At 41.6% G+C, this 14,538-nt stretch overlaps 1 protein-coding gene across 12 annotated transcripts in view; it reads right to left on the minus strand.

The window, feature by feature from the left end:
• The window catches only part of brsk2b (BR serine/threonine kinase 2b), a 166,191-nt gene that overhangs the window by 99,998 nt on the left and 51,655 nt on the right, over positions 1-14,538 (minus strand). The window lies entirely within an intron of this gene.

The following is a 14,538-nucleotide window of genomic DNA, read 5'->3' on the forward strand; positions in this document are numbered from 1 at the left end:
AGAGAGAGAGAGAGAGAGAGAGAGAGAGAGAGAGAGAGAGAGAGTTGAGAATACTGTATATTTAAGCATTATTTCCAAATGAATGTTTATATTAAATGTAGTCTATCTCTAGGGGCTTGGTGTGTTGTGGGCCTGTGTGTTTTGCAAAGGGCCACAGAAGCAATGACTCACACTAATAGAAATTACACCTACCAGCTTCCTTCCATCCACATGCATACTGGATAACTCATGCTTTGTCAAGCTGGAAATGTCCCATTAATTCCACATAAACACGCACAATCCATGAAGGCTTTTTTCCTCCAGTAAGCATTATATTCATTACGTTTAGTTTGGGAGTGTTTCCCCCCCTCTAATCGATTGAATTGTGGATACAACGAACAGTTCTTTCTAATTTGACTTGAGTAAGTGGGTGACAAATAGTCCAGCCAGAAATCAATGAGGGAATTATGTATACACAGAGGAGGCAGAGGGGCGGGAAGAGAGTCCAATGCAAATGACTGTATATACTGACATGGCACGAAAGCACACACACTCTAAGCCATGCAAACATAATGCAAACCAAATCAGTATCTCAACAAATCCTCTATTTAATCATGTGTACACTGCGGGAGTACAATCTAATAACACAGCGAATACAATCGTATCCCTATATCCATTATTGATGTAATGTTTAATCTTGTACGCTTGTCACCCAGCTTTGCAACCTGCAACACAACTGTAACAAAAGTTACACAGACAAAACTGTAATTCCATTACTAGTGTCACCGATTTAACCACTACAGGCAATGCCATGTCACTTTTATTTCCGGAGTGGTTATTCTAAGGCCTGAGGATAAAGGTGAGTGTGTCCAGTTGCGTCTTTTGTCATTTATCTCTAACCATGAATTTCTCTCTCAGATTCTAGCAATCACTCAAGTAACACTCGGATGGCATTTGGCCATTAGGGCTGCATAATTATTTTTATAGTTATTATAACTCCATATTACCATTTCAAGAAGGAATGGTCATGTAAATTTGTGATATTGAGGTGGTTATCCCATTTTCAGTGAGGGTACAGATATCTTGAGGTTCCTTTTTGCGACAGTAACGGTTGAAAGAAGATGCAGTATCACTTCTTCTACTTTGATCATTTGATAAATACAGCACAAAAACAAGTAAAGAAAAAGCAAAGATATTTTGTTTGGTAAAATAATGTAACTAAAGCATATAAAATATAGAGAAATCTTAGAATTCAAACTCTATGACAACGGTGATGACAGAAACAAAAGGGCCAAACACTAATACATAAAACTATTATTCCCATGTCTTTTTAACACACCAAACTCCAAACAAATTAAACCAAAACTGAGATGTCTCATTGCTTCCCTCCATATCTATTAGGATGTGGAACGCCAGGGTGTCCATTTGGCACTGGCCAGCTCCCAGTCGGAGGGGCTGGGGGTGAGGTTATGGCTGCTTTCCAGAAGAGTAAGTGATCAGAGTAAAGCGGGAATTAGAAGGGATGTAGTCCAACACTGCTCTACACAGAGCACATACAACCTGCTGGAATTCATTAGAGTGGGCTACTTATGGGATAGTCAAACACCCAATGATTACTCAGAAACCCATGCAGACCCAGGAAGGCATTCAAACATAGGGTGTTTCTGGCGAAGAGGTGAAAAAAATTAATGGACACCGGTGCACAAATGGACCAAGATAGATATTGCAATAAGTATTTTTTTATGTTCCACTCCTCACAAACCAGTGTGATCTCCACAGTGGAGACTAATCCACTCATCATTCTTAAATTGCAACAAACAACCTTAAGACCCCTACATACACACAGAGAGAGAGGCAGTCCTGCCCTTTGCTAAGGGAGATGTATATACCTCTCTTTGCTGGCATTAACCCTCAGCTTGGAGCATTGCTCTTACAGTAACACACTCACACACATTGCCAACACACACCTCTTTGAAGAGAGAGCGGAGCTCATGTTGTCCAGAAGGGAGAGCTCAAGAGGAGGGAAGCGGAGGGAAAAGATGGAAGAAGTGGTCGCTGAGCTAAAAACAAGGTTTCTCTGTTAATTGCCTTGGCCCCCCACAGTGAAATTAAACTACAATCCGCCAGCACATTAGCCTGATAGAATGAAAACAACAACCTCTCCCTTCTTTTTCTAAAAAAAAACCAAATTCTAAATTTTTAATTATACCGGGGGTTCTTGGAAGAATAGGATACTGCAACCAAAATTGAAAATCAATAGCAAAGGGGACATTTACATTGAAATAGCAATCATCCATGCAATTATCCCATTGTTTTTTGCTTAATCAATGTTTGAGTGCATGCACTGAAAAAAATAAATTGGCCACTTGAGTTTCTAGGGTTGAATGTTTGGTTGCGCTTTTATGTCTAAAGTGGCTTTGTTTTTTACTCTAGTGTTGATAGACATTAACCAAGACCAGAGATGAGTAGATGCCAGGACACATCTACATTAATTAATCACTTGATGCAACACCCGTCAAGCACACTAAATGACCCAAATCAAACTGCCAAAATGGTTGCACCTGGTTCATTTGTGTCAGGCTAAAATACCGGAGGTGAATCCTCCAGTAGTGACTTTTACCATCATTGAGGTGTATGTGGGGCCTTTTTCTTTAGGACTAAAGAGCCCCACTCAAAAGGTTTCTGAAAACTTTGAGGAGGACAGCGGGACCAGAGAGGCTGAGTGGACTGGTTCTATTACGCACTGAGGATGAACGAGCAGATCCTTTTAACCAAGAGCAGACTGAAAAGGACTACAAACTCACTGATGGACGTTACTCTCTTTGCGGAGGAGAATGTCAACAACCGCCATGTTGCCAAGCAACACAACACTAAGTGTGTCAAAACGTGCAAAATATGTCGCTCGGAAATGTAGTAGAAGTATCACGTATCATAAAATCAACATCACCGAGTAAAATCCTTTCAAAATATAATGAAAAACAGTACTTGAGTGACAATACTTGAGTACAATTTTCTAATATTCCTTTTATCCCTTGTTCTCAGATATCAGTTGGCATATAAATTATTCATAGCAGCATCTTTGACGCGGAAAAATGTTGATATCTTTTCAATTCACCTCAAGGATGAACACACCCATTACACATTTTCAAACTTTCTCCTCTCTTTTGCTCTGCGTTTTGTTTCCCGTTGTGCATCTTCCATCACACCACCACTGCTGCCACCAACAACAACCAAGAAAATAAAGATATTGATTTTTCACTCCACTGTGCCATCCAATAATATAGTAACACTAAGGCTATAGAGTTACTGACAATAGGCAGAAAGCGGAGAGGTAAAATGCCTTTTTACACAGCTCTGATGTATGTGGAGGTCGATACACGCCTTCATAGAAAACATGGCCCCTACAGTCTAAACAGATGGCAAAGACTCAAACACCATGGAGTTCATTAGGCAGATGGGATCCCTATAGGCCCTGTTGAATATTGACACTTTGGCAACAAATTACAGATTCAATTATTTTCTTGTGTTCTTGACTCTTTTTTCTTGCTCACTTATATTACATTTAAAGCTATGGTGTGTGTGTGTGGCAGTCTGCAACACAGTCTTAACACAGTCAGTGTTGACTACTGTTGAAAACCTTTACCATTATCTTCATTTGTCATTCCCATCTTTCTCTCACTCCCTCTGCCTCTTTCAGCGAGCCTTGCTTATTGTGCCTGTCTCCAAAGCAGCTGCGTCTGAGCTTTACCCTTCGAGGACGGCAGAGGGTTCCCTGCTTCCAAGGCATCAACGCAAAGAACCAGCCAGAACAGGCTCGCTAGCTGGTTCACAGCTTGCACAGAGACACATTTCCAACAGAATTGGTCTAAAGGCCTCAATAATGAGCACCGTTCAACTCCCATAGTCAGGGGATGTGAGGAGAGAGGCTAGAAGGGTCAGAATATTATAGGAGGAAAGAGGCAGAATGTAGAGAGTGGGGACATATTGAGAATGAGAGCATGTGAAAGAGTTATGTTGGGTTTGTAGCCCCATTCAGTTTAGAAAATCATAGTTCATTTGTCCTGCTGTTGAACACACTTTAAAAGAGAGAGTCCGGACCTCCTCTGAGTCCTCCCGCCCAGGCTTACATCACTCTGGGCAGCCGTAACGGGGAGCCAATGGAGGCTGGGGCTCAGCTAGTCTGAGTCAAACGGGAAGGCAACAAGGAAGGGGAAACTGCTTCGGGAAAACAGAACATTCACACTCTTAGACCCAAATACACAAAGCAGAGGAAGAAATATGTGACCAAATGTGCACACACCCACAAATCTTAGGCTGTGGTAAACTAAAGCTAGGTCAAGCAACAGACCAGAGCGCCACAGCAACCTATCAGCTTTACAAAGTCATCCACGCTGTCAGAGCTAAAGCATAGTCAGCCAGTAAGAGGACCAGCTCTCCGTGGAGGAGGCAGACAGTGGTACTGGGGTCAATGAGTTTACCTAGCAGGAGGTCAGAGAGGACAGAGTACAGACACAGTATTGAAAATGACAAGAAGAGATAGAAGAGGGAAACTATCGGTTACTTACGCCAAAAAAAACTACCATAGCATGCCACAGCATTCCAAAACAACATATCCACAACATAGGACGATATTTAGAGGCCAAATCAACTTGATATATATATATATATATATATATATATATATATATATATATATATATATATATATATATATATATTCTGTATGTTTGGATGTACTTGTGCTATGGGCTTAAGTGGTGCAAGACAGAAGAAAGAAAAGAGCTTGACTAATGGGGTACCGAGAGACTCCAAAAGAGAGAGAAGGAAGAAGAAAGAACATGAAGAGGATGGGAGAAAATTTCCTTCCTTTAATTATTAAATGATAGAAGGAAATCTCACACAATAAGGATTGCAAATAAGATCTGTTCATTCTAGACCACAGTGGACTTAATTAATTACTCCGATCTTGTTTTTCTGTTGTTAACTTACATAATGTTGCTGCTAATACCATCCAAATAAAAACTGTCTTCATGGCCTGAGGAAAAAAAACATGAACAGCAGCAGAGAGGCACACACAGATGTGACAAAATAAAGCACACTAATTCAAAAGTATCTCTGGCGCTGCTGTGACAACAGACACAACAACCAGGACACCGTTGCCCAACTTTATGTCAAAACATGTTTTCTTCTGTTGCTTCGCGTGCTTTCCCTTGTCACCAAAGCGACACGAAATGAAAAGAACACACTGTAGCATACAAATAGACCACTGAGATATTTAATTTGACCCTGCAGTCTTCTGGTAACATTCCCAAACTGCAGCAGCACCTCAAACTTGACTGCAGAGAGGAAAAAGGAGAGAGGCTGCAGGATTGGGAGCGAGCAGTAGAGCTTGTAATACAAAATCACACCTACAAATGAGATCTCCACAAGAGAAGAAGCTTTTCAACAACCTTTAAAGCCTGAACCGTTTGCTAAAATATAACAACTAATTCTGCACATGGATATATATAACTAACCCATCTAACTCCTACTTCACCCCATGGGGTGCAACATGTGCCAGTCAAGTGGGGAAATGGGGTCACGCTTCTCCTTTAAAAAGGTCCCATGGCATGAACACTTCACTTTAAGAGGTTTTTTAACATTAATATGAGTTCCCCCAGCCTGCACATGGTCCCCCATTCGCTAGAAATGGCGATAGGTGTAAACCAAGCCCTGGGTATCCTGCTCTGCCTTTGAGAAAATGAAAGCTCAGATGGGCCGAGCTGGAATCTTGCTCCTTATGACCTCATAAGGGGCAAGATTACCCCCCCCCCTTCTCTGCTTTGCCCGCCCAGAGAATTTGGCCCACCAATGAGTGAGAGACATCATGGATTCCAAACAAGCAAAGTGGCAGTTGGTCACGGCCACACCCCCACCCTCCATCTTGTCCCCCCTCAAAAGCTACAGACTCAGAAATGGCACATTTTAAGGAAAGCTCATTGTGGGACTGGCTATAATGGCTGCAATTCTGAACCAAGGCTGAATTTAGAGAAAGAGACTTCAGATTTGGTATTAAGAGACCACTAAGGTCTGTATAAGAGGGAGCAAAGAGCACCATGTCATGGGACCTTTAACAATACACCTGTAACATTTTAGGAGAGCTAGAATAGTAGCAGGATTAGTTGAGGGAATAACAATCACAAGACGAGGATATGAAAGTATTACTAATAATTTCTAACTGGCTTCTATTTCAACACCCAATTATTTCAATCCATGGGCTCTCTTGCATTGGTGGAGAAAGCACAGAGCAACAGAGGGTAGATGACAACGTCCCTCGTCAGACCCTTTGCAGTGTGCGAGGGCTGCTTAATGCAGTCACTGGCAGCCGCTGTGGAATAGCATTCTATCTCTCCGCTTTCCTCTCTCCACCCCTCCGTTCCTCCATCCCTCGTTCCCGCCATCATTATCGTTGCCACCAGATAGCAATGATGCAGGGAAAGCCACGGAGTGGTCCCCGTGTCCCACACTCACTACCAGAGAGAGAGCAAGACAGACAGTAAGGGAGGGTGTTGAGGAGAGAAAATCACCATACAGAGAGGAGAGGGACCGGCTGTTAGCGCTGAGTGCTGGGAGTGAGGGAGCAGCACGGACGGGTGAAGAGACGTAGATGGAGGGGAGAGAAAGAAGAATAAATGGAAAGGAGAGAGAGAGATGGTAGTCTTTATGGGACTGATGTTTAATAAACTGCATGAAGGAGCCATGAGGGAAACCTTATTTTCTAGCTCAACACTCACCATCTCCAAGAGACACCAGACACACACACAGACACCTCTGAACACTGTGTGACTCATAACCCTATTCATATAAGTTTTTACATGTCAGTGTGGTTGATTAAATATGCTTGTGCGGCAGACAGTTGCCGATGGAATACAGCCATACATTCCTGGTCTTCTGTGATGAGCTGATCAAAATCGGATCAAATCTTTGCCATCTAACTTCTCTTTTTCTAGTTTGAATTATTTAGCAGTGGGGATATAATAATCGATCATCATCATTTAAAGGCTACACCAACAGTTGTGCCTTCATCATAGGACCATAAGATATAAAATATCAGATTAGATTACACTTTATTCATCCCACAACGGGGAAATTTAGTTATTACAGCAGCAGCATTTTCTTCAATAACAGCAAAAAACTAAAACACATAAACAAGTAAACACACAAGAAATACAGGCAAACAATAGACAATGATTATATGGTAGACTGAAAGTAAGCAAAATGGCGTCAAATAAAGGTATTTTAAAGTGCGGTTGCCATATTGAATGGTCAGACATTTTTAGAGGCCAAATATTCCAAGATTTAATGACTTCTTTTTTTGGTACTGATAAGGTCAATCTGGGACTGAGGGGAAGAGATACACACCTTATTGGGAAATGGAAAGAATTTCTCATAAACATTTATAAGAGAGGGTTGAATAAGGACTGTTATAGTGTGTTTTATTTTTGCACTTTACTAACCACTTTTAAAGCAACAGCTCAAAATATTGGGATACATGTTTATTTACATTCTTGCCAAGATATAGATGAGGAAACTGAGGAACACCTGTGTCATGCCTGTATGGAAATTATGAATCTTATTATAATAATAAATATGTACACACGGATACACACCTCTATGTTAAATTCGTAAAATAGCAGAAGTGGACAAAAGTCTCGAGGACATAATCATACTTTCAGAAATGTTGAACTATTTCTTTAATATATATTCTCTGTCTGTGGCTGTATTTTGGGACAGTTTGTGAGCTACTTTTGATTTTTTTATGCTAGGCATGCTACATTTTGTTATGTACTTTTATTTGGAAATAACGGCACTTCCAGCCGTCGTGTGGTGTAGTTACAGGTCTGTGCTAAAAAAAAAACTAAGAACCTGATGAACGCCCTGTGTATGAATTCACTGGTTAAATAAAGAAAAGCCTGCTATTTCATACATAGTTGAATCCTGAGTTAGCTTCACCATGCTTTTTTGTGATCAGATATTTTCATCTGATCGGATCTGATTGTAACAATGACACAACAGAGCTCGCGGCTCACCAGTAAGACAAACAAAAACAGACACTCACACACAAACAAACAAACAACAGAAGTTGACAGAGAGATGGACACAAGACACATGGGACCAAACACATGCACCGACATCAGCAAGGGGGGCAATAACAAAAGTCTACACCATTATTATAAGGACTCAGCCGTGCTGAGCCACGAATCCAAAGTCCACCACACACTTTCTACTTTCGCCGTGGCTTTGCAAGCCGGCAATGACCACGTACATATCTAGTTATTATTTAGCTATCCCAATAAGAAGTGCCACCTAAAGCATCAGCCATAGTCATTTGGAAGGACAAGAGAAACACATACAACACACATAGTGCACAGCAAAATAGTTCAGGGTAAGCTCAGTTGGTCAAGTGTCAGATGGAAATCCATTAGTCTTCCCTTCAACAAAAAGCCAGTGGAGAGGTGAAAAGAGCACGTCCATAACAGCTCTGTGGCGAATATGAATGTATGCGTTATTAATCCTGCAAGGGTAAACTACAATTTACACTCTGTTGTTATTACACACAGGCCTGAATTACACACATGCTCGGTACATATACGTGCAATAATAGAGAGATGTCAGAGTGAGGGGGCTCCCCATGGCAAGGTGCCAGGGTTCGATGCCTACCTTCCAGGAGGTGAACTGGCACCTCTCCACCAAAAACCAGCAACCCTCCGGGTCCCAACCCAACTCCGTACTGACTAAGCTGCTACCAAACCCAAAGAAGCAGTGCACTGGGCAGACAAGTCACTCCAATGCTCTCCCCCATGGGTCAGAGCACCCCGGGAAATTAATGAATTAAAAAGTTGAATGCACAACAGACCTCACTCTCAACTTGTGCGATTCCATCTTTGTGCCTCAGATGTTTTGCCAGATTTTAGAGGTGGATTAGTTGTTTGTTTTTATCACATCATCTCTCTGTTTGTCTCAATCCAAATGTCTTCACATGCCAACTTCTTTGCATCTCCCTCCACCCGCTACCTGTTTTGTCTCTCAGTCTCTCTCACCGTCATTCTCCCCATGGACCATCCATTAGATATCAGCATGGGGTTTTAGGCAGTAGGAAAATCAATGGAGCAAATGTTTCCCTTAAACACTAGTGATTTTCAGATCTACTTCCAAGTAGAGTTTTGACAAGATTTTATTGATGATTTGGGCACAGTGTGAATCCACTCATGAATAACAGCATGGGAGACACAGAGTCTGATAGGGGAATGAGGCTGCTGCAGGACGTGCCAACACTTTACAGCTCAAAATAAGGAAAATAAAGATGGAGGGAGAAGTAAGAAGAAGAGAGGGAGGGAGGCAAAGACAGATACTGTATTGAAAGAAAATCACACAAGAGGAAGATGAATGTTTGGAAGGGAGAAAGCTCCTCGCTTCCGTCACTACCCCTTCTCTTCTCCCACTTTCCTCGCTGTTCTCCTCCTCCCAGCCTATTTTTTGGAGATTACAGCACAATGCATCTGCCAGTAGAGACAGCAGCAACACATTGCAATGACCCAAATACAGCAGTGCGGTGTGATGATTGGCTCAGAGAAGGAGCAGGGGTGAGGGGGTGCAGATCATCGCCAGCCGCACATCAGCAGAAGCACCTTTAGAATTCAAACATTTATATAAGCTAGAAATGGTCCGTGTCTCCTCTCATCCAATTATCTCTCCCTTTCTCTCCCCCCCCCCATCTCTATTGACACTCATCTGTTACTCCATCATTCCACTCTGTCCTTCTTCAAATCTCTCTCTCGTTCTAGCTTTCCTCCTCCTACGTCTCTGTGTTGGTGTTCCCTCAAAAAAAGAGAGCAAGAGCAATGGAAAGAGATTGAGAAATAAAAATATGAAAGAAGGACAAAAGGAGAGGAGAGCAAAGCGCAGTCATCCATTCTTAATCAAAGCGGTGGTGTAAACATTCTGCGGTACTGCATGACAATTCAGCAAAAGCCAACACACTTGCGCCCTCATTTGCTACTCCAAATTCATCCACAACTTGGAATTCTTGCTGTCTCTCATCACACACAGTATGCCACTTCCATCATCACCTCATTAGACCGAGAGCTGACTCTCCATCTTCAATTTTCTGTAGTGGTATTTAAGTTGAAGATGAGCTGAGTCCTCTGGGGATTGATGTCCATAAATGTCAAACTTTTGAAAGAAGAAACTGCCTCCAAATCCACTGTATCTCTCTATGGGTATAGAGTGTCTACAGTATACATTTGTTAGCATGTATTCCCATGACATTTGTCTGTGTATGATTTATTGCACTCTTTTGAATGCCTCGCTCATGGCTAGTGAGCAAGGCATTCAAAAGTTAGAAAGTAAGAAACCACCAGGGTTCTTAAATCAATACAGGAGGTGGAATGTAGTAAGACAATTTCCATTATAACGTTTTTATTTGGAGAAAAAACAATTCGGCTTGTTTTCAGTAGATGTTGGATTCACACAGCAAATTAGTGTAGACAGGGGCACTTGGATAATGAACACATATCACCAATACATGAAACATATCAACGCATGTTGGGAACAATATATTGGTAAATAAATGAACTGAAATATTATGGATGCAATACATATTGAATGCAGCTAGAGGCAGCAGGGTTGTTCTGCTTTACTGGTGTCAAAAGTTCTCTATGACTGTGTGATCCCAGATTTTATGGATTCTTCCATTGTTTTTTTGGTGATTTCTATGGCTACGGGTTCGGTCACAGGTACGTAATTTTTAACTAACATACTATTTTACAGCCTACTAACCTTGTTTATAAACCAAATCCATCTTTTTTTGCTACATACAATTACAGCAATGTGATAAGCATTATACTGGTTCCGCTTAAAAGGGTACTCCAGCAATTTCATAAAACATCTCCGCAATATCGGGCTGCTTGCAAGAAACACACATATTAATCATGTTTGAAATCGGTGTAGCAGAGGTTGAGATAGTTTGACTAGAAGTCCCTAGTATGTGTCAAGCTTTAAAATCACTGGATCCTACATTTCTTGTAATGCAACTCATCTTTCATAAGACATCCCCAGACTGTTAAATGCCAAGGTCTCTGAAACTCCGCATGATGAATAAACTGAATAAAAATGTGAAATTGGTGGTATAGACCGTTAAGAGTCCATTGAACAGCTGTTCTGGATTGATCCATGTAACATTATGTCTGAGGTCATTAATACTTCAATCCAACCGTAGCTCCTGTTCATAATTTTCGGGAATATCGGAGACCTTTGGGAAACTGGGTGTGGCACAGCAGCACTTTCTCTCTTATGGTTTCATAATAGCAAAGAGATTAATCCTCATCTTATGGAAGAGTACAACGGTACCTACCTCTAAGATGTAGTTAGAGGATTAAACTCACACACTTCATTTAGAAAGGATAAGGTACATGCTGAAAGACAGGCTCTACTTATTCAATAAAACATGGAAACCCCTCAGCTCACACCTCAAAACTACAAATCCAGTACAACATTCCGCATTCTAGCACACTATATTAGACAATTGTAATGGTTTTCGAGTGACGGTCTCTGTGAGTCAGGCGGGCAGATAGGGGGTTGGGATAGCGTGAGGGATCCTGGTCAGCCTGGTGGTGTTCTTGCCACCGTTTTGTATTGTTGTTACTTGTTTTGTGTTGCCTTGTTGTAATGTTGTACCACTTTAAGCCTACTTTTTTTTTTGATATAGTTTTTTTTTTTTTTTTAAAGACTCTCATAATTTACAAGTGAATTGTATGATAAATCATATTCTTTGATAAAAAGACATTTGAAGATGAAAACACCACGACGTAAAGGGAGTCATGCATTTTATATTTCTTGCAGCAATAACAGGGTTTTGTTTGGAATAAACTGAAGATGAGTTAAAATGAGCAGTGATAGCTACAAAAGTCGGGGCCAAAAAGAAAGCAAACATCAAAAGGGCTAAATAATAGCCCAGCTGTATGGTGCAAGGAGGTGCAAAAAAAGGGGGGAAAACAAAAGCACATGATACATATAATGACGGTTTACAAAGCTCTATTAATCATTCAATGCAAACTAAAGGAATTGTAGGATTTAAAAAGAGCACTTAGACAATACATTCATATCATATCATTCCTTTGTGCTCACTCATGTCTATCCTTTTGTGGTGCTCAGGAATCCCTTTCTTTGGATTCCCTACCAGGTCAACCCCTTTGTCTGTCAAATCTCTGGTGAACGCATATCATCATGTAGATGTAAGCAGCCACCATGACAGCCAACCTGCTGGCGTCTTCTGGGATACGGTGACAGGCCCAAGCTTCTCCCCCATGTTGCTGCACAGGGGGAAGGGAGAGAAAACAACACCAGAGGGGAGGCAGACAAGTAGCACCGTGTGCATCCCCGCATGGGACAAGAATACTGTACGTTTCAAGCAGAACCCAATTTTCAATGGTGAACGACTGAACTGTTAGCATGTCCTAAGAAACCGAATAAAGGGATTGCACGTGCAGATCCAAAGAAATCCATTTATACCTGTAAAAATGAAGACACACACACACACACACACACACACACACACACACACACAAAATCACGATTGGTATAAGCTTCAGCCTTGGATGACGCCACAGATTAAATTCATTCAGCGTAAGGTGGTCCACAATGCCACAATGGGGCTGCACGGACCCCACACACACACACACACACACACACACACACACACACACACACACACACACACACACACACACACACACACACACACACACACACACACACACTATGGAGCTAGGTTTCTCTGGATCTCTCCCTCTCTCCATTCTTGATTTTCTTGACACCTTGTGCTCTAAAAGCGTTTTTTTACCTCCAACCAATCAAATGACACATTCAAAGTACTGCAATGTGATTACAAGGACACCTTGTTTTCTGTTTCCTCCCCTCCCTCTCTCCGCACTTTTCTCTTTCCCAGGGGAAGTAAATGAGGCCACACTTTCTCTTTTCTCTTATGCGACTTAATCAGAGCGATGACGCTGGTAGCTGCATATATAGAGCAGGAGGAAATTCTTTGCAAAGAGCCCCCTCTTGCACAACACCTCCTTCATTATACCTCATGAGAATGAGAATGAGTTCATATCTACAAGCGCCACACATCTACACATTATCAATTGTCTGGCATAATGGCAACTTATTGTAGCCTCACATTATAGATCACAACAAATCTCCCACTTGCACATCTGCTGTCCCAACAGCTACTATGTGAAGGTAATCACAATCCCAATGCCACAAATCCCCGGTATAATATAGCATTGATCCACCTCGGTGCAGAGAGGGCAAAGCTATTGTTTTATAAAAATTCAAGGATGAGAGACAGTTTTGTCGTGACCTTCTACCGTCTTGTGAACAGAATATTTGAACCAGAAACAAAACTCAAAGTGATCTGACATCTGCCTCAGTATCTCCTAAATTCAGATTCATTCCGTTTAACTAAATACTGTTAGACTGAACACTAGGACATTCGGGTAAGTTCCATTGCATGACTCCATGTCCGGCTGTCACTTCTTATTCATTTAATCATCGACTGTTTGAGACTCTCCATTCCTATTCAACCTCCTACAGATCAATCTATTGCTCATTCTATCCATTCAACTATACCTGACCATGCATTTATCGCTTATGTCTGCAAACATTAAGCATGGGTGGTCACACACCGTCTCAGCAACATGAAAGAGCAGCCACTGGCTCAAACTTACATCAGTAGCTAGAAGGAGTGCCTCAGGCGTAAACACAGCTACTTCTCATTGAGTGTGTGTATTTGCATCTTCCTGTGTTTGTGTCTAAGTGTTTCTGTGCAATTGTGCATGTTTGTGCTTGTCTTTCTGTGCATACATAAATATGTGTATGTGTATGTGCGCGTGTGTGCGTGTGTGTGTGTCACAAGGTTGTGCTATTCTGTCTGGAGAACGATGTGAAGCAAGAAGATTTGCAAACACCCGGAAGGAGAATCAGTATGGACACGTAGTTTTCAGTCACAAAGGCACCTGGAGATACAACAGGGGCGTACGTGAGTGGCTAGTGTCGAGCTTTACTCAGCGCCTGACATGCAAAACAGACACTAGAAACTACAGCTCTGGCTCAGTGAATTGACAAAGATGCCCCATAAACAAAAAAAGATAAGAGAGCAAGGCAGAACAAAGTATAGGAAACAGAGTGAGAAGTGGACAAGTACACACAACAGCAGAAAGCAGAAGAAAAAAAAGACAAATTGGATGTGGATTGCCCTCTAAAACATAACCAATATTTTCCTCTTTGGTCTGTATTTTGAAGAAAAATAAAGCTCAGTTTGTCCCTGAGCACAGCAAGACCAAATCAATAGCGTTCCCAGTGCACAGCTATTATTTTTCAAAGGCTCCTGCAAGGAGGAAGGAGTGGAGGGTGTGCAATGATGTACTTGTCTTCTGCAGCACAGGGGAAGACACACCACAATGGCAAAATGAGTTTTTGCAGCTAATAGGCTCTGATTGAGACAAAAGCCGCAGTAACAGA

The sequence above is a fragment of the Etheostoma cragini genome, chromosome 8 (genome assembly GCF_013103735.1).
Source record: "Etheostoma cragini isolate CJK2018 chromosome 8, CSU_Ecrag_1.0, whole genome shotgun sequence".
Taxonomy (NCBI): Eukaryota; Metazoa; Chordata; class Actinopteri; order Perciformes; family Percidae; genus Etheostoma; species Etheostoma cragini.